This window comes from Pleurodeles waltl, chromosome 5, assembly GCF_031143425.1.
Source record: "Pleurodeles waltl isolate 20211129_DDA chromosome 5, aPleWal1.hap1.20221129, whole genome shotgun sequence".
Lineage (NCBI taxonomy): Eukaryota > Metazoa > Chordata > Amphibia > Caudata > Salamandridae > Pleurodeles > Pleurodeles waltl.
In genome coordinates, this window is record NC_090444.1 from 1,686,689,129 (window position 1) to 1,686,711,366 (window position 22,238).

Consider the following 22,238-nt stretch of genomic DNA (forward strand, 5'->3'; position numbering starts at 1 on the left):
TAGGACATCCCCAATGGAAATCTTGCAAAACCTTGTGAAACATCTAAATAGAACATACATGTAGGTATACAAATCGAAATAATTGCATAATTTTACATGTAAACAACAAACATACAGAATTTATATTTTCATGTAGTATACTATTACACTGTTTTCAGATACAGTGACAGAGGCAGCAAAGAACATAACTTTGCAGAAAGGAAAGCAGTTTTTAAATCACGGGGCTACACCTCGAACCAAGAAAGTGCATCAATCGAAAATATAAATAGGAAATGTACCAAATATTATTCTAATACATGCCATGGGAGGGCAACTACAAAGGATGCTATTTTAATTATTGTAAGAGAACACTACCATCACCCAAGTATGACAGAAACAGTAAGCGTAACATTACAGGATGTAAGAAAGGCAAGCACTAACTCCCAGGAGCCCACAACCAAAATCCCTTAAGATATACTGCCTAAAGTCCCCGAAAAACATCCCAGGCCAACTGCCACCTATACTTCCACCTGTACCTACTTTAAAACGTTTAATTGCAAAAACTAAAAAAGCCATCAGTGACACTAGAAGATACCATGGCATTCAAATACCTGAACATTTAACGATGACACATTATGAGGAACATTTCCTTTTACAGGATAACCTAAAGAATGAAAACTAATTCTAATTATTCTCTATACCAAATATCTTACTAAAATTTAGCAAGTGTCAAATGTGGATGATGGCTTGGACCTTCAAAATGTGTCCCAAGCCATTCACTCAGATATATACATCATACATGGTGAATATCAAAATACAAATATCCCCTTTGTATATTCCCTACTAGCAAATAATCAAAGCAAAACTCACTACAATCTTTTATACCACATTAACCCATTTGCTGTCAGGCCTTTTCCTCCTCAGGTGCCAGGCCTTTTGTTGGTTATTTGGGGCAGTTTGCGCTTAGGCCCTCATACCTTTCTGTCCACATAAGCTACCCACGCCAAATGTGCGTCCTTTTTTGCCAACATCATAAGGATTCTAAAGGTACCAGGGGTTTGTGGGTTGCCCTGAAGGAGACCAGGAATTTAGCCAAAATATAGAGTAAATGTCATTTAAAAAAAAACATAATGGGAAAAAAGGTCTGCAGAAGAAAGCTTGTGTTTTTTTTCCCTCGTAATGGCATCAACAAAGGGTTTGCTGTGCTAAAATCACCATCTTCCCAGCATCCAGGAACGGGCAGACTTGAATCAGAAAATCAACATTTTCAACACAATTTTGGCATTTTACTGTTATATACCCCATTTTTACTATCTTTTGTGCTTTTAGCCTTTTTCCAGTTACTGACAGAAATGGGTATAAAACCAATGCTGGCTCCCGGACAGCTAAACATTTCTCAAAAAGTAGACAACATTCTGAATTCAGCAATGGGTCATTTGTGTAGATCCTACAAGGTTTTCCTACAGAAAATAACAGCTGAAATAAAAACAAATTGACATTGAGGTGAAAAAAAACTGCAATTTTTCTCCATGTTTTACTCTCTAACTTTTTCCTGCGATGTCAGATTTTCAAAAGCAATATACAGTTACATCTACTGGACTCTTCTGGTTGTGGGGATATACTGTATAGGGCTTGTATGTTCTTCAAGAACCCCAGGTACCCAGGGCCAATAAAGGAGCTGCACCTTACAATGGGTTTTCATTGTATACCGGGTAAACAGCAATTAATTTGGCGAAATATAAAGAATGAAAAATAGGTATCAAAGAAACGTTTGTGTATTTCCAAAATGGACGCATGATAAGGTATTGAGAAGCAGTGGTTATTTGCACACATCCGAATTCCGGGGTCCTCATACTAGCATGTGATTTACAGGGCATTTCTCATGTAGACGTCTTTTTTACACACTGTCTTGCATTTGGAAGGTAAAAATGTAGAAAAAGACATGGGACAATAACTTGTTCTGCTATTCTATGTTCCCCTAAGTTCCCCAATAAAAATGGTACCTCACTTGTGTGGGTAGGCCTAATGCCCGCAACAGGAAATGCAACATGGACACGTCACATTTTTACATTGGAATCTGATGTGTTTTTTGGAAAGTGCCCAGCTGTGGATTTTGGCCTCTAGCTTAGCCGGCACCTAAGAAAACCTACCAAACCTGTGCATTTTTCAAAACTAGACACCTACGGAAATCCAGGTTGGGGTGACTTGTGAGTCTCTCACCAGGTTCTGTTACCCAGAATCCTTTGCAAACCTAAAAGTTTTGCAAAAAAATACTTTTTCTTCAGATTCTGGTGACAGAAAGTTCTGGAATCTGAGAGCAGTCACACATTTCCTTCCACCCAGCATTTCCCCAAGTCTCTCAATTAAAACTTTACCTTACTTGTGTGGATAGGCCTGGTGCCTGCGACAGGAAATGCCCCGAAACACAACATGTACATATCACATTTTCCCAAAGAAAACTGACCTGTTTTTTGCAAAGTGCCTAGCTGTGGATTTTGGCTTCCAGCTCAGCCGACACCTAGGAATACCTAGCAAACCTCGACATTTCTGAAAACAAGACACCTAGCGAAACCCATGATGTGTTAACTTGTGGTGCTCTTACCAGGTTCTGTTACCCAGACTCCTTAGCAGACCTCAAAATTTGGCAAAAAATTCACTTTTTCCTCACATTCCGGTGATGGAAAGTTCTGGAATCTGAGGGAAGCCACAAACTTCCTTCCACCCAGCATTTGCCAAGGTTTCTCAATAAAAATGGCACCTCAATTGTGTGGGTAGGTGTAGTGCCCACAATACGAAATGCCCCAAAACACTATGTGGATACATCAAAATTATCAAATATAAAACTACCTGTTTTGAGGGGGGCACCTGCGTTTTTGGTCCTGGGCTCAGCAGCCATCTAGGGAAACCTACCTAACCCAGACATTTCTGAAAACTAGACACCCAAGGGAGTCCAGGGAGGTGCGACTTGCTTGAATTCCCTTGTATTTTCTTACCCACAATCCTCAGCAAACCTCAAATTTAGCTAAAAAATCTATGTTTTCCCACATTTCTGTGTAGGATCACTGCACTGGCACACATTTCCTACCATCCAAAGTTCCCCTCAGTCTCCTGATAAAAATGATACCTCACTTGTGTAGGCGGGCCAAGTGCCAGTGACAGGGAAGAGCCAAAAACATGTTGGAATTGAGGGGGACCAAAGCGGGTCCAAAGGGAAGTTTGGAGAAAAACATTTTTAGGCCTACAAGTGAGGACGAATTTTTATCGGCATAGATGCGACAATGCTGGTTGGTAGAAATGTTGTGGATTCCTGCAGATTCCGGAAGGTTCCATCACAAAAATGTGGGTAAAATGTGTGATTTCAAACAAAGTTGGAGGTTTGCAGGGCATTGTGGGTAGGAAAATGGTACGGGGTGCATGTGAAGCACACCACCCTGGACTCACCCAGATGTTTAGTGTTCAGATGTGTCTAGGTCACGTAAATGTTTCTACATGGCAGCGTCCGAACTCCAAAAAGTGCAGCCCTCACCATTCCCAGTGGGACGATTTTGAGAGCTAGCCTAGCTCTCATGGCCCAAACGTAAAACCAAAACCCAATATAATCAAATGTCCTCTTGCTTGCTGTTGTGAAAAGATCTTTTAGTGTGCAGGGGGAGAGCTGAAAGACTGTTACCCCCTTCAGTTGGGGTGGGGGCATAACCATGCCCATACTGGTTGCCACCACCCCACTATTTTGTTTTAATATCCTGCCCCCCCCCGGCGAGTGGATCAGGGGGTAATTTCCCCATCTCCCCACCAGTGGGCAGAACAACTTTGTCCCCATTTATTTGGCCACCCTCTTTTTCCCTGATCTCTGCTAGGCTTTCTGCCCCCAGCCGATCTCCCCCATGGGGAGTGACCCTTGCCCAAGGGGATACCCTCCCCAAACCACACACACAGACACGCACACACCAATCCCTGGTGCCTAAGAGGTTTCTGCCCCTGCAAGGTCAGTTTGTCCTAACAGAAGTAGGTCAACCTGCCACCAAGGGGGGGCAGAAATGGCCTAAAATTAATTTGCTCCCATGGGAGTGACCCTTGCCTAAGGGGTCGCTCCCCATTTGTAAAAAAAAAATTTTAAATCCCTGATGGCTAGTGGTTTCTACCTCCCTTGGGGGCAGATTGGCCTAATTAAAATAGGTGGATCTGCCCTGAAGGGGAGCAGAAGTGGCCCTAAAATAAATTTACCCCCCAGGGGAGCGACCCTTGCCTAAGGAATCCCTCCCCTTGCGTGAAATTGGTGTGAAAATAAATCCTTGGTGTCATAGATGCTTCTCCCACCCTTGGGGGCAGATTGGACTAAGAAAAATAGGCCGATCTACCTCCAAGCGGGGCAGAAATGGCCTAATATAAAATTGCCCCCTAGGAGAGCAGCCCTTGCCTAAGGGGTCGCTCCCCATCTTTACATTTAAAAAAAAAGAAAATCTCTGGTGCCTAGTGGTTTCTGGCACCTCTTGGGGCAGATCGGCCTAATTAAAATAGGCCAATCTTCACCCAAAGGGGGCAGAAGTGGCCTAAAATAAAATTGCCTCCAGGGGACCAACCCTTGCCTAAGGGGTCTCTGCCCTATTGTCCCCCTGGGGAGCGACCCTTGCTCAAGGGGTCGCTCCCCTTATGTGTACACATATATATTTTTTAATCTCCCTTTAATCGACAAACCTGTCAGCTAGCTTTTAGCGAATCCATTACATCAACCGTGATTAAAGAATATACACAACAAAGCAACAAAGCTCTGAGGTGAGCCAGGAAGTCCCCAGGAGACAAGGAGTTATCTTATGAAGTTAAGCAGGCTCAGAAAGTGTATAGGCAGGTGATTTTTGTTGAGAAAAGGAAACAGTCAGATGACTTCGGTATTAAAATCCTTTACACCAGTAAAATTCTAACTCCAAACGCTTTTGGTCTTTGGTGAATAAACAAATGAATGGCCAAAGAGACTTGGGTTGTGCTAACATATTGGAAGTGAAGTGGGCCTCCTTTCTAACCATTCTCTACCTGGCCACGGAGGAGGAAGTTAACTTCAAGGACAATAGTGTGAAATTTACCTTAATCTCAAGGTCTCTCTATGTCCAAATGCCAGGGACTTGACCTACCTTGCTACTCGCATAGAGCACGTCATAACAAAAGGGAGAATTGATGGAGCCCCTGTGCCCATTTGCTTGCCACAAGTACTCTAAAAACAAGGCATCTCATTCTGGGCAGATCATTTTACCAGGCTTTTTGACCACTGCCTAAGGATCTTCTCGAAACCTGATTTATGGCGTGGTGCCATAATTCACCTGATCCATAAAGGAGGCTCTAGAGCTGATCCAAGCACCTACAGGTTAATAGTCCTCCTGGATAACAACACCAAATATTATGGCAACCTGCTTTTGGAAGATCTGCAGTTATGGCTAGAGCAAAAACGGCTAATACCTTTTAATCAAACAAGGTTTACAGCAAATTCGGGAACATTAACCAACTTAGGGCCTCATTACGAGTTTGCCGGTTGGACAGGCAGACCGCCATATTGGTGGTCCTAAAAAGACTACCATGTTGGTGGCGTTACAGGCCTCTGTATTACAAGTCTGACAGGCAGGACTGCTGCCCGCCACCCAAAAAAGGCAGACCAGCAGCAGCACGGAGGCCCAGAAATAGGATTCCGAACTCCTGCCCCAATAGCACAGAGACCAACCACTGACTGTGTTACAAGCCCAAAAGTTGCAGTGGTGGGCACCCATAGCGATCAGGCAAAACCACAGTCTAAAGCACTGTGGTTCACAGTCTCCAAAGTAATACAACAAAGGCACATTGGATGATTTGAAAACAGCACAGCTGACACACCAGCAGAGGGCACTGTAAAACACAACCCTTCACACACCACAATTGTCTGGATTTTCCCAGCAAGACAGAGCGACTTTTTACCACACTGCACAGATACTGGGCACCTTTTTTCACCATCCCATACAACACCCTACACACACTTTTGTCCAGTCACACCCTTTTGCACTTTCCCTCTTTAGTAAGTCACTTGTTTATTTTTCTTTTATTTCTTTTCCACCAAGTAATGGTGCAAAAATCCCTTTTTTTTCAGAAGATGAGTCAAGAGTCATGGTGGATGAAATCATAAAAGCAGACCCACAACTGTTTGGAGCACATGTCCTGCACACTCCTTTCAGTAGGAAAATGGAAATGTGGGACAGGATAGTGAACAGAGTGAATACTGTAGGCATCACCCTGCTCACAAAGGAGAACATCAGGAACAGGTGGAAAGACCTCAGGGGCAAGGTCCATTCCCTGGTCTCTAGGCACTAGCTGCCGACCACGAAGACTGGCGGTGTTCCTCCCAGTGCCCCATCACATCCTTTCCCTGGGAGGAGAAGGTCTTGGTCCTCCTGCATCCTGAGAGCTTGACAGGAATACGTGGGGAAGTGGAGTATGGTAAGTTACAACAATTAAAATGTCACCATAATACCATGTCATAAATGCTTACTGCTCACCTTTTCCACCTTTACTGTCACTCCACTCAACAGCCCAGTGTCCACCAGTCCAAAAGCAACTGTTTGGCATCTCACAATTGAGGTTTACTCACCTGGGGGGATAACATTTCTGTAAAGTGTGTGCATTGCAGAGAGTTACATGACTGCCACCCCCAGCAGCACTGTTCTACAACTCAAAACAACATAGTTTCCTTCTCCAAATACCCTTGTTTTAAACTCCGAATTGGTGTGTACCCACATAGGTGAATAACATTTGTCAAGTGTGTGTAGTACAGGGACCGACATGACTACTACTCCCAGCAGTCACTGTTACTGTTACTCAAACCACAAGCACAGTGTGTCCTTCTCCAAATACTCCTGTATTTTGCCAATTGTAATGTAATCACTTGGGAGGAAAACAAATGAATATGTGTGTAGTACAGAGACTGCCATGATTGCTAAGGCCAGGAGGCACTGTTATTGTTACTTCACTCAGCCAGCCCAGTGCCCTCTTTTCCAGAGATCCTTGTTTGTGAACTCCCAATTGAAGTGTACCCACCTGGGAGATAACATTTGTCAAGTGTGTATAGTACGGGGACTGACATGACTATAATTCTCAGCAGGCACTGTTACTGTTACTCAAACCACCAGCACAGTGTCACTTTCTCCAAATACCCATGTATGTTAACTCACAATTGTAGTGTTCTTACCTGGGAGGATAACATTTGTATAGTGTGTGTAATAGAGAGAGTGACATGACTGCAACTCCTAGCAGGCCCAGTTTCTGTAACTCCAAACATCAGCACAGGGTTTCCTTCTCCAAATACCCTTGTTTGTGAACTCCCAATTGAAGTGCACTCTACTGGGAGGATAACATTTGTCTAGTATTGCGAAGTAGAGGGAGCGACCTGACTGCGACTCCCAGCAGGTCCTGTATCTGTAACTCCAAACACCAGCACATTGTTCTCTTGTTCAAAGAACACTCTTCGCCAATTCCCATAGTTTACTCACCTGGGGGGATAACATTTGTCATGTACTGGGGAGGAGTGAGAGTGACCTCACTGCAGCTCCCAAGAGGCACTGTTTCTCTAGCTCCAAACCCCAGACCAGACCAGTGTCTCTTCTCCAAAGACCCCTGTCTCTTAACTCTCAATTGAAGTGTACTCACCTCAGAGGGAACCATTTGTATAGTGTGTGTAGTACATGGAGTTACATGACTGAAACTCACAGGATGCTGTCCTACTGTCGTTCCAACTACCAGTCCAGTGTCCCCTTCTCCAAAGACTCATATTTGGGAACTCACACATGAAGTGTACTCCCCTGGGGAATAACATTTCTCAAGTGTATTAAGTGTCAAGTCAGGTTAATACAACCAATAGCGAGGGTACCTGTCACAATAAGATAACCTGCAAATCAGCAATGCACACGGTCTTTGCAAAATGTCACTATAAACCTTTGGACGTAGATGTCACAATACAACCGGTAACAGTGTATGTTTCACATCAACAGGTCGAGCTGCCACTGGCCACACAGAGGCCACAGAAGAGACTGCCACTACCCCACAGGATGAAGCCCTCAGTGAAGAAGTCACTCTTGGACTTCTGGATGTGGGGGTCGGTTCTGGCCCATCTGGACAACTTGGTCGGATCCCAACAATGAGTCTCACTGTGGCCACATCAACACCTCTCAGCCCAGCTGCCTCAACATGACAGGCAGCCATTCACCCCCCCCAACCTGTGTCCCTAGGACAGATTCTACCATCTTGTGCCCCCCAGTCCAGGATCTTAAGTCGCAGTACAACTTCTTGGACAATGATGGTCCTGGAACCAGTGTGAGGGGGCACCCTGTTGCAAGGGTACAGGGCCGTGGATGTAGGGTGCACAGGAGAAATGCTATCAGCCAGTGGGGTGAGGCCACTGGAGATTCTCCTGGCCAGGACACCATCAGTCACATCTTAGGGGTCTATCAGGAGTCCCAAGGCATGATAGGCCAGGTACTTGCAGAATTATGGGAGATCAAGCAGCTGCAGTGTGCATGAATAGTGGGAGGCCCACAATACCAACATGGCCTCCCTAATAGGGGTGGGATGGGACATTAGCACTACCCTGATCAGGGATCATCAAAGACATTCTGCCCCTTTCTTTGGTGCATCTACACCAGGCCCTTCATCGGTGTCAGCCATTGGAAGGGAAGGGCTATCAGGGGAAGAACCCGCCACAGACACCCATGACTCTGAATCAGCAGATCTCCCCCGCTCAAGTAGGGATGTCCAGCAAAGACTCCAAGAGGTGCGGATGGCAAGACAACCACTGCTGCCAGCAAGTGACCTCTTTCTGAAGGACCTCCTTTGTGTGTCACATATTCCATCTGTTTACTGTTCATCAACCACCTTCTATTTCCTTTTGGAGGAGTACACTGTACTTTGGACTTACAGTGGTGTGGCATCTACTCCAATTATTTCATCTGCCATGACTGAACCCTTCACTGTTCTTTTGAACCATGCCCCAATGTTACTTTATGCACACATTTACAGGAAATCCACCTATCACAAAATCAGTGTCTGCTTGCTTCTGTTCCACATTTTGCTATGTCGAGATGTAAGACCGTGTGAAGAAAATGCAGAAGACAGAAGATACTAATGCAAGGAGGGATATGTTACAGGTACAGTGTCCTGCTAAAGATTACTACCAACACAACTACAAACGCATTGCTAGAAATGTCTGGTCACACCAAACATTTGTTTCCACTGTACAGCACATAGGCTGTCCATATGTCTGGACTGTCATAGCCAAGAACAGCTGACTCACATTGTGTCAAGGTACACATACCAAGGTATAGCCCCCAGACCAAGGAAGGAAGGGCCTTGTCAGGCATTGCCCTGTAGAATAGGCAAACAGAAAAGTGAATGGTGTCACCAGCTTGAGCCTTATCGCATATCAAACCAAAGAAATCCAACATAACACACCAAGGTACAGACAGAGGGCAGAATAATAGTTGTTGATCAGGGGTTCATCATAATCCAATGACCATGCATATGGTGGTATGACACAAACATATGTCAGTGTTGTGGCACAGGCACGGTGGCCTGCAATGATGAAACACATCTATAGCTACATACAGAAACAAGAATAGTGTTTAGACCATGTGAAGGGTGACTGCCTTGCTTGCACTTGATGACAACATATTTCATGCCCACATGATCACACAAATGAGGCAACCAGCCCCACACAACACACTAAACATGTCTAACGTTCACTTCTGACCTTTCACCCAAACACTGTTCAAGCTGCCCTGACACTGGTCTCATACACCCTAATCTGTGACCTATATTGCCTGGAACAATTCAAGTCAACTTTGTATGTCAGAGCTGCATCAGATACCTGCCAGGGTCATAACTCTGAAATGCCCACATGAAAATGTCAGAAATTACATTCCAATGAGACTGATACAAAGTAGCTGAATCATGGTGGTAATATGTCAAAGGCTTACCCTTCAGGCACCCTTTAGCTGAATGTTGCAGAGTATTAGGTCCCTAGTTTTTGTCAAACATACATTCTAACAACTACAGTTCTTTAAACAGTCATAGTCATTACATCACATGACATACTTACACTCTTGAAAGGTAGCTATTGATGAGATCTTCCCGTAAGTCAGCCCCTTCCTCTTCATCACTGCCATCCTCACTTGGCATTTCATGAGTCTCACCCGGTGGCACTGCAGGCTCCCGCTCCTCTGGGATGTACAGGATATGTGGGGTAGATGTATTTCATGGCATCTCAGCATATGATTCAATGTGAGGGATTCTATTCCTGAGGCAGATGTCACTCATTACATCACATTGGAGTGTGGAGTGTTGAGAGTCATTTGCTGGAGACTTAGGAGAGAGATGGATGTCTTGTGATCCCTGGTGGATAGGATGTTCTAAAATAAAGAACCTACTACTCAAATCTGGATTCTGACCATCTTTACATTTGGCGACAAGGGTCCTTTGGATCATCCTAACACGTTTAAGAATTATTTTTGATGAACATTTTCCTTTGAGGAATATTCTACAGTTGGATTATCTGAACTGAACATTTTAAAGGTGAACTTTCTTCTGCTACTGGGTCTGGTGAGCGCATTACTAATTATAATTCAACTTTAATATTTTACTTGCGAGAAACGACCGGTTGCGTGATCCAGAGAAGAAAGAAGAGTTGTTATCTTTTCTTGGAATGGTTGAGTTTCATGCTAAGTTTCTGCCCAATTTAGCTTCAAAGACAATCCATATGCGGAGATTACTAAATAAAGGAATGGAGTTTATGTGGGATGATGAGTGCAAAAGAGAGTTTGAAGGGATAAAAAGAGAACTGTCGACGATTGGGAGTTTGAATTCGTTTGATCCAGATAAGGTGATGACTGATGCTAGTGTGAGAAGTTTAGGGGCGGTGTTATTACAGGACATGGGTGACGGTGACCTCAAGACTATAGTGTATAGTTCTAGAACTTTACGCGGAGCAGAGGTTAATTACTCCACAATTGAAAAAGAAGCTCTGAGTGTTTTCTGGGCAGTCAACAAATTCAAGAATTTTGTGTGGGGTAGACAATTTCAGATTTTCACGGACCACAAACCTCTTGTGGAAGTCTTTATGAAGAAAGGTCTAGATATGATTTCTAGTAGAATCAGTAGATGGGTAGTCAATCTACAGGATTTTTGTTTCAGTATGTTCTATGTTCCAGGATCCAAGAATAAGATTGCTGATTGTTTATCTAGACTGAGTTCTGAAATGGAAGAATGCTCAGAAAAGAGTGAGAAAACTGATATCAGTGTGTGTAGTGTGACTGGAGGTATTGTAGAGCAGGATGAATGGTTGAAAGCAGTAGCTGAAGATTCTGTACTGCAGCGGGTGAGTGAAGGACTTAGGTACGGATGGAATAATTATATGAGACGAGATAAGGAGTTGGGAGGTTTTTGGAGGGTGAGGTATGAGTTGTCTATGGAGAATGATATTATTTTGCATGGTTTGAGATTAGTTGTTCCTACTACTTTGAGGGACAAGATTATTGAGGTGGGACATGAAGGGCATCAAGGAATAAGTAGGACGAAGGCCAGGATTCGCCTTAACTATTGGTGGCCAGGTATGGATTTAATGATCAAGAGAATGGTCAGGAATTGTCCTGACTGCTGTAATAGTGACAAGGTGTATAAGACTAGAGTACCGCTGATGTGTATAAGAGACATGTCTAACAAATCTTGGGATGTGGTAGCCGTGGACGTTGTTGGACCTATTTACGGGAAAGGTGGGTCCAACTACATATTGGTCTTAATTGATCAGTTTTCCAGATGGGCAGAAATAGGAATTTGTAGTAGCATTGAGACTAAGAGAATCATTGAAGTTTTCGATGACATTTTCAGCTGTGAAGGTTTCCCAAATACTGTTGTGTCAGACAATGGGCCGCAATTTGTTTCTTCTGAAATGGAGGAATATCTCCAGAACAGAGGGATTAAACATAGGAGATGTTCTTTGTATCATCCTGAGGGGAATGGTATAGTGGAAAGGTTCAATAAATGTGTGAAAGAGTGTATACAATTAGAGAGTACAGCCAATAAGAACTGGAAAGATGGTCTCAAGAATTTCCTTCAAGCCTACAGATTCACACCTCAGTCTACCACAGGAGAAGTCCCTTTTGAGCTTTTTAGAGGTCGTAAGACTAACACTCTTTTGGCACCAGGATGGGTGTGTTGGGGGAAGAATGACAGTGTCGCATGGGACATTGTGAGTGGGGGGAACGAGTGTGAAAAGAAGTGTATACAAAGACGGAAGGAATACTTTGATAAGAAGAGCACGCTAGACATTGGAGTGAAAGTTGGTGATCGGATTTTAGTAAAAAAAAAAACATTGTGTAAAAGTGGAAGTAAGTTCATGGGACCATTTGAAGTAATCAAACTTTTCAGGAATGCTGTCAAAATCAAGGATGGAAGAGTGTGGAATATGAATCGAGTGGTAATCTCTAAAAAGTCTTCATGATTTTGAGTCCGTTATTGACTTCTAAAAAGTCTTCATGATGTTGAGTTTGTTATTGACTTTCTTCTTCTTGTTTTTGATTCCTTTTGTATTATTCTTTTTTTTTTTTTATGTTTCAGTTTCTTTGAACTTAAAAATGTGGTATCCTATCTTTAAGAGGGAAGGTGTGTGGTAGATGTCTTTTATGGCATCTCAGCATATGATAGAATGTGAGGGATTCTATTCCTGAGGCAGATCAGATACTACTCATGACATCACATTGGATTGTGGAGTGTTGAGAGTCATTTGCTGGAGACTAGGGAGAGAGATGGATGTCTTGTGATCGCTGGTGGATAGGATGCTCTAAAATAAAGAACCTACTACTCAAATCTGGATTCTGACCATCTTTACAATATTCCTCCACATGGCAAAGTTGTGGGGCATGCAACAGTGATCTGACACATGTTTCTGGGTGAGTAGAGGCGGGCTCCACTTTTCCGTTCCAGACACCTAAATCTGACCTTCAGGAGCCCAAAAGCCCGCTCCATTACCCACCTTGTTCTTCCATGAGCCTCATTGAAGCAGACTTCCCCTGAAGTAGTTGGATCCCTTATTGACATCAACAACCAAGGATGTTTTGGATATGTACGGTCTTCTGTTAAGGAATGGGAAATATGTGCAACAATAAGTCCCTCTTTTCAGGATTGTAGCACACACCCAAACAGGACAGATGTGACTTACTAACCATTGAGGCCCTGTCTGGTTTCAGTTATGACATCAGCTGGGGTATAGTGCAGTTCCACATTATAAAGGAATCTTGGACTGAACCCAGGTAATGGGCACAGACCTGTGAAATTTAGAGATCCGCCACACAGACAACCTGCACATTGATTGAATGGAAGTTATTTCTGTTGCAGTATACTTGTTCATTGGCATGCAGTGGGACCAAGCGAACATGTTGCACATATCAATGGCCCCCACCACATGTGGGATATGTCAAAAACCATAAAAGTCAGCCTACACATGGGAAACTGAATGTAGCTGTCCAGGTGTTTCAACACTGCTGAGAGGACATACTTCAACACCACACTGAACATAGGTTGGTACATGTCAGCTGACAGGGCCACTGTATATTGGAAGGACCCTGTGGCTAAGTACAATACTGACATGACTTGTACAATGGGTGGTATGCTCATTGGAAAACAAATAGCTGGCATCAGACCTGACTCCAACCAATGATTTACTTCCACTATTGTTTGCTGATTCAAACAATACAGGAGGATTATGTGGTGTTCTTCTATGGTCTGAAGGTCTGAAGGTCTGGGAGTGGATGATATATAGGTGGTTCTCAAATCCTCCCTCTCCCTGGGTACCGATGTGTGACAAGAAATTAGTTCTAACATTAGCCATTGTGTCCACAGCAACATAAATGATGCATGTCAATGATATAATGAGACAAGGCATTTCCAAAAGGATAGACATGGCAAGCAGGACACATCACAGCTGCAAAGAACACAAGGGTCACATGTGACCAGTATTGTTTTCCACACATCTGTCCACAACATGTATCTGGACCAAACTTAAAAATGTGCATCACAATTGCCCTTCGAAATGTGACTGCAAAAATTACCTTCAGCAGGGGTGGACTATGCCCCACTGTTAAATGCCATCTGTACCCTGCATCATACTACAATGGTGTTTGATTAGTAGGAACTACATGACAGGACAAGATAAGCATGTTTGTGAGCTCGAAAAAAGCAGTGTGAAGCAGTTTCCTTAGCCCAATACCACATTTCAGGCCTCTAAAATGGATGCTGCCTGACCTACGACACAAGACATTAGGAACGCCTGCGACCACCAGTGGAAGTCGTCATGGCGGTAGACAGTTGTAACTGATGGACACAGCTATAGGCTAACATTGCTGCCAGTGGCAGTGGCGTGCCTATGGTTGTGTCCTCCGGCAATGACAACCGCATATGTGGCAGGCATGACCGCATGTTCTGCAGATTCACTCACTTGATACCTGACACTGCTGTTAGCAAGACCTCCATGACCCGAGCTGCTGTGTACTGTGTCTGGGAGCAATCATGCCACATCCAGCATGTGATAGGGCCCCTGCCTTCTCTCCAGAGGATCTGGAGAGGCTAGTAGATGAGGTCCTACCCCTGTATGGACAGCTCTATGGAGAAGGTAAGTACCTCAGGTGCACAGTTTTCTTTGTCCTTCACCATCCTTTCCCTCCTCACAGGCTGGAATTTGGCCATGTATGTCAGGTTGACTACTCATGTGCCTGTTGTTGCAGTCTCTGTGGCATCAATGGGATGTACAATGTGCAGGTATTGGTGGCCAGTGTAATATGTAAAGTTTAGTCACATTGTGTTGTGTGAGGTTTTCAGGTTCCTATATCCTCCTTGTGTTGGATGCACAAAAGTGGGTGAGGAGACATTACTGCCATCCACTGACATCTCCTTCTTCATGATTGTTGTAAATGTCAGACAACATGTATGTGCATGAGAGCATGAGCTGAGTATGCATGCTGTATGAGTCAGTTGAGAGTAAAGTGAGCAATGCGTATGGTTCCACAGAGATTTTTCTAAACACAACTGCCCTTGCTAAACTGTTGTTTGGAAAGCACATCATGACTTACTCTGCCCTTCAGGTTGCCACACACACCACATGCCAAAATGTTATTGGCTACATGATGTACTATTTGCATGGAAGTGATGGGAATGGAGTGTCATGTAGGTTCAGTCTGCTCAGCCTACAGAGACCAGTGCCTGACAAATGTATCTCCCAGTATGGTTCCTAATCTAGGTTGGGGTGGAGTCACTGTGACTATACAACTGTGGCAGATCCTCTCATGTGGGCAATATGAGGCTCTGGTATAACATCTTGCCCAGAATGCCTCATTCCTTTTTAGGAAAGAGTACAAAGGTAAATCATTAAGCTAGTCCATATGTGCACTTAGCATCATTGTCAATGTATGTCTTTGACTCATGACAGTTCCCTTACTCCCACAGCCCTGTTGTCACCTTCACACAGGTCATATTTGTCCTGTACAGGCTCATTCCATAAATGACAGTCCCACAGTGCGGATAGTGTGTTGATTCCTGGGAGGCCACGATACTCAGTGGTTTGGTCACATAGCAGAAACTGTACGATGCATGCCTTTGTTTGTTAGATACCATCTCTGTAGGATAGAGACATGTGTCCAAAGGAGTATTCTGTGGTACAGGTACATACCACGGAAGCCCACCCCCTGAAGTGATATTAATCTCCAGTTGTTAGTTCACATTTCTACACATGGACAGAGAAGACAAGACACTTTCCGTACCTACAGTGCCAGTCCCTTCATTATTACCCATGTGTAATGTTGGAGCTTTTACTCTGGCAATTGTTTGTAGGGACTGTATGCAGATAGTCATTCTCACAGAGTGTGAATGTGTTGGTCCCCATTCATGTTTAAGAAGTTTACCCATCAGAAGCCACAGAGGTGTGATGTGTCTCATAGTGGCTCACCTCTCAGTCAGGTTGCTAGAGCATGGCCTACATGATGTCAGTTAGTTTGCTTAGTCATTGTAGGGCCTGCGCAGGGCAGTGGGTTAATCTTCAGGTGGAGAGATTTATGTCTGTTGTCATGTTCCTGTACTTACTGGCTTGCACGTGTCACACTTGGGGAGTATTGACAAATAGGAAAGATCTAGCTTGATGCTACTGATGTATGTGACTACCATTTGTGATGAGACTTGTGATTATAATCTCTTGATTTGTCTTTTGCATCCATGCAGGTCAACGCCCATCCAAAGGAAGGATTGTGGGGAGCCATCGCCAAGAAGGTGCAGACCCTGTGGGCCCACTGCAGAAAAAGGTCGGAGGAACTGAGACGCAGAGGTCCAGCTGGGGATGTCCTCCCAATGTGGGCAGGGTGCCCGTTGGACCATGTCCCGCTAATGGCTCCCATTCTTTGGTGGCCTATCTGGGACTTGATGGTGTTTGAGGGCACAACAGTAGCCACAAGGGGGTGAGTACAGGGCATATTCCTGCCTGTCCCATTGCCAAGTGAATGGGTTAGGTTCTAACAGCTCCCCCTGACAATTAGGGATGAGCCATGTGTCATACAATTGATGAGTGATTGTTTGTGTAGACATTCCATGTGGTAAATACTGATGGGCCTTGCATATTGGGCCAGGGACCTAGGACACAACAAAGTGGAAACAACAAAACGATTGTTCTGCAGAGACAACATATGGCTGGGTACATCAATCAATAAAGTACTGTTTGTTGTAGTAGTGTATGCAATTTCTATGCAACAGATCACTAATCCTAAATGTTCCAGGCCAAAGGTAAGTAGGTGATGGATCACTGTCCTCTATGTGTCTGGGTAAATCTGTACATAGGCATCTGCCACCCAGAAGCTAGTTGTCTTCAGTATATGATGAGGGCTGGTGCCTCACTGCAATGTGCAAAGATGTCCAACATAGATGTGACAGGGCTTACATTGTGCTTTGAATGCAGCTATAGGTCAATACTGTTCCTTAGTAAGTGGGGAATGTCCATTGACATGATTTATGTGCCATCACTGTTGCCAACATTGCTTGTGCCTACATGTCAGCATATGCCCCTTTCTGTTTTGTGAAACAGTTGTAAGCTGCAATTTCATGCTTGGTCTACCTATTTTGATGGGATGATGTCTGTATTCCATCACCTATGTGTGCATGGCAACTGTTTGTGGAATAGTACATTTAGAATGAGGAAACATTTCATGTACCACAGACAGGAGTGTGTCACTGTTGTTTATTGACTCAGACATAACCTCACACGTCCTAGCATGTCATTTGGCATGTACAACTACAGTAACAATGAGGGATATGACAAGTAGGCCTAGAGTTTACCGCTACGTGAATATCTATGCCCTTGATTGAACATCATATGGTAAAGTGCACCACACATGTGTAATGGGTAAGGTTTGTGCCCTGACTGTTGGCCAGCATCATGGAATGACTTGCAGTTAAGTTGAAATCACATGTGTTTGGGTACATCAATTCATCCACATACATCTGGGTTTCTAGGACCAAAATGGAGACAGTGATGCAGCTTCCCACTGGGCAACACGTTGAGGGCCTTCTACAAGTACTTGCAAATTTCAGGGCCTCTCCAACATACAAAGGACTAATGGCTTCTGCTGATGCACTGTAAGGGGTGCCAGGAATTAGTGGTGATTCCCCTGGGGCTTTCTGATTCATTGTGTTGTGGATTTTGGGGACATCTCTCCCTGACATATTGTACATGATGTCTACAGTGTCCATTTCCATGCCTCATGTGTGGCCTATCTGAGCAACATTAAGGCCCTCATTACAACTCTGGCGGTAAGTGCCGCCTACCGCCATGCTGACTGCCGTCAATATACTGTGACTGTGGTAGTATACCGCTACGGGTATTATGACCCACACAGAGAAATCTGCCACTATACAGACACTCACACAAGTCCGCCAGACCAAAGGTCAGTGATAAACTGGCAGTACCAAAACCCAAACCATTATGCCAAGAGAAATACGCCCATAGCATCAAGACCCACGAATCACCGCAGCGGTCATTCAACCGCGGTAAACCATTGGTGGTACAGACCGCCATGCTCAAAATACACACACACATGCAAAACAACACCACATTGGACAATTCAAAATACACACACCTGACACACAACCACGTACCACACCCACACCAGTATAAAACACCCACCCACATTACCCACAACCCTTTATGACCCAAACATTTTGGCGAGTGAGAGAGAGACAAGCCAGGAGCACCCACTGAATCAGAGCCACAAAACACCATCACCCATACATCATCCATGCACCTCACAGCACACACCCCAACACATCACCCCACACACCCTCACATAAACCACTCACACTACACCCATGGCACCACTAAGACACCCCAGGTTCTCAGAGGAGGAGCTAAGGGTCATGGTGGAGGAAATCATCAGTATAGAGCCACAGCTATTCGGATCACAGGTGCAGCAGACATCCATTGCTAGGAAGATAGAGCTATGGCGGAGAGTCGTGGACAGGGTCAACACCGTGGGACAGCACCCCAGAACAAAGGATGACATCAGGAAGAGGTAGAACGACCTTCGGGGAAGGTTCGTTCTGTGGTAGCAAGACACCAGGAAGCTGTACAGAGGACTGGCAGTGGGCCCTCACCTCCTCCCCCACAACTAACAACATGGGAGGCGCAAGTCTTGGCGATCATGCATCCTGAGGGCCTCACAGGAGTAGCAGGAGGACTGGAGTCTGGTAAGTCAAATCTTTACTACTTTATCCACCGACGTACCTGCATGCCATCACATACCCCCACCCTCACCCTCACTCCCATCACTCCATCACCTCACATATACCCCACCATCACAACCCACCTATCCCAATACCAAGCCCTGCATGCAACACAAATGCATGGACCCCCATCACAGACCTGCATGGACACCCATCACCAAAGCATGCACACTAGTGACATTCACTTAGCAAAACCAAGCGCAACTCACACAAGCCAAAGCTGCCTTGCTAATACCAACAATAGAGGGAAACATAATCATGCACAAGATGGCACACGCTGATACAATAACACTGCAATCACATCCCCAGAGGACCCCACTCAACGTTACTGGAGAGGAGGTGCCAGCCACATCCAGTCCCCCCCGAAGAGGCCCACAGTGATGACAGCAGCTCTGCACGCCTGGATCACGAGGACCAACCTGGCCCATCAGGGACCTCTGGACAGTCGGTTACCCAGCCACAGTCCCAACCCACCACAGAGCATCCCCCTCAGGAAACACCAGCACAGCACCCACCCAGCGGGCCCATCCCTCTGTCCCCAGGACACGTCAAACAGCAGTGTGTCCACCACTACAGGGACCTCAGGCCACCCCACAAACACAGGACGATCAGGGACCTGGGGTCAGTGGCGGTGGGCACACAGTTCACGGGCCAGAGGCACAGGACAACAGGGAAGCTGAGAGGACTGTTGTGCGACAGGGGGAGGACAGGCCCAGGGTACCCACTCTCCATGAGGCACTCTCCAACATCAAAAGCAGCATACCACCATTCCCAGGAGACCATGGGCATGGTACTGGTCAAGTTTCAGGAGACCCAGCGGCTGCAGGAGGAACAGTACCTGGGGATCAGGGAGGACTTGAAGTCCATTAACACCACCCTGGTCACCATTGCAGGGGTGCTGGCAGACATGGCCAACACCATGAGGCAGACAGTGCTATACCACCGGGCCCTAGACACCAGCCCGAATGATGAACAGCCTTCCCCGTCCGCCTCTGCTAGTGGACAGGAAGTCCTGCCACAGGACCAACAGGCCACCAGCACCCCACCCCCTGCAGAAGGAAAACCACCCCGCAAACGGTCCCTGCGATCCAGGCAGAAGCCAGAGAACATTGCCAAGACCCCCACCAGGAAATAAGACTCTCCTGATTGTCACCCTATGTCCCACTCTGTCACCCTGTCCACCTTGAACTGCCATTGCTCCACTTCCTATGCCCCCTTGGACAATGCACCTGGGATACAAATAGAATGGACTCTACCCTGGACTTTTCTCCATCAGCAACCCAGCCCATTTCAATACCCCCTCCACTTATTAGCACATAAATAAACACCCTTGGAACAAATTCAAGTATTGAGTCTGTGAATTCTATGACAAATGTATTACCTTCACAAATTGTAAACATTGCAAATCAAATGTACTGTAATTTTTACATAGGTATGACCTGCAGTGGGCATCAGTAAACACACCAGGAGCCAGAGTGGGGCACAGAGATCTGAAAATAGAGATGCCAAAGGGTACAGTAATCTGGCATTCAGGGGGCCAATGGTTCTCTCAATGATGGACAACCCCACACCCATATAACTACAGAAACTATGTGGGGACCCTGGGCTCTACTGTTAGCCACACCCTGTGCCTCTGTAGTTGAGACATCACATATGGAATGCTGCTATTCCTCAAGATGAAGGCATAATGCACAGCACCAGGATACTTGGCATTCACATGGGAGATGTACTAGTCCGCCAAACACATCATCTGCACATTCAGAGAGTGATAGCTTTTTCTATTCCTGAACACCTGTTCATTCCTCCGGTGGGGGGAACAAATGCTACATGTGTACCATCAATGGCACCAATGATGTTGGGGATATGTCCCAGTGCATAAAAGTCAGCCTTTATTGTGACCAAATCCTCAACCTGATGTAGCTGCGCATGTGTTTCAGCAGGCAGACAACACTCTGGTCAGCACGTTTGAGAACATTGGCTGAGACATCCCTGATGCCATGGCCACTGTCACTTGGAAGGAACCATTTGCCAGGAAATGGAGCACTGACAGGACCTGCACTAGAGCGGGGATACCTGTGGGCTGGCGGATAGCTGAAATTAGGTCTGGCTCCAATTGGGCACACAGCTCTTGGATTGTGACCCTATCAAGTCTGTATGTCAGTATAATGTGCCTGTCCTCCATTGTCGCCAGGTCCACCAGGGGTCTGTACACGGGGGATGTCTCTATCTCCTATTCATCCTCAGCAGTTGTACTCTAGGGTGAAAAACGGTGAGCAGAGGGTCATATTCACACATATTTCAATATTAATATGCATTTCTTCATTTACAGAAACAGTATGTGAACTCGAGAGTTAGTTGATGTGCCAATGTCTGCTGTGACGCAGTTAGGTGCCATGGCCTGTGCCCCCCTGAAATGGCAGCTGCCTGACCTGTGAGGAGGGACAAGTGGAAATGAGGTAATTCCGCTGCCGTTGTGCGACGTTGTGGTCGGCAGTGGACGACCGCGCGCAACATCTCATTGGTTGTCATTGGGCCCTATGGGAGACGGTACGCACCGCCACGGACGTGACCACCATTTTCTGTCTGTTCACTCACTTGCTACCTGACCTTCAACAGGAGAGGACCTACACTGCAAGTGCTGATGTGACCTGTGTCTGGAAGCAACAATGGCTTGAGTGTCTGTGGAAAGGGCCCCCACCTTCACTTCGGAGGAGTTGGAGAGACTAGTGGATGGGGTCCTACCCCAGTACACTTTACTCTATGGTCCTCCAGACAAACAGGTGAGTACACTGTGAGCATGATGTGTGGCCCATGAATGTATGGATTGCTGTGTGTATAAGCCCCGTGTAGGGGGGGGTCTGAGGGGTCCTGGGCAGAGTGCTGAATGTATGGTGGGAAATGTATGTGCGTAAGGGGATGGGAGGGATATGGTGGGCCTTGAGTAAGAAAGTCTGGACAGAATGACTAATCCCTTTTCTGCTGTATTTTTCCTGCAGGTCAGCACCCATCAGAAAAAGGGCGTACCATCACCAAGGAGGTGCGGACCCTGGGGGTCTTTGACAGGCGGAGCACCCACTGCTGCAAACGGTGGGAGGACCTGCTCCGCTGGGCAAGGAAGACGGCGGAGGCCCAGCTGGGGCTTGCCTCCCAACGAGGAAGGGGTGCCCGTCGTACCCTGACCCCCCTGATGTTCTGCATCCTGGCGGTGGCCTATCCGGAGTTGGATGGGCGCTTGAAGGCATCACAGCAGCCACAAGTACAGATTCAGATTCATGACTTTGCACGCGTTAGTGTTTTACCTGGGTGTGGGGATGAGGGCGAACATGGCAGGGTATGTTCAATGATGGCCAAGATCAGATGCACTCAAACCCCAATAGTGTTAGTGGGCATCTACTACTGGGCAGGGTCCTGTGGGTTCCAGGTGTGCAGCTAATGGCATTAGGCATTGT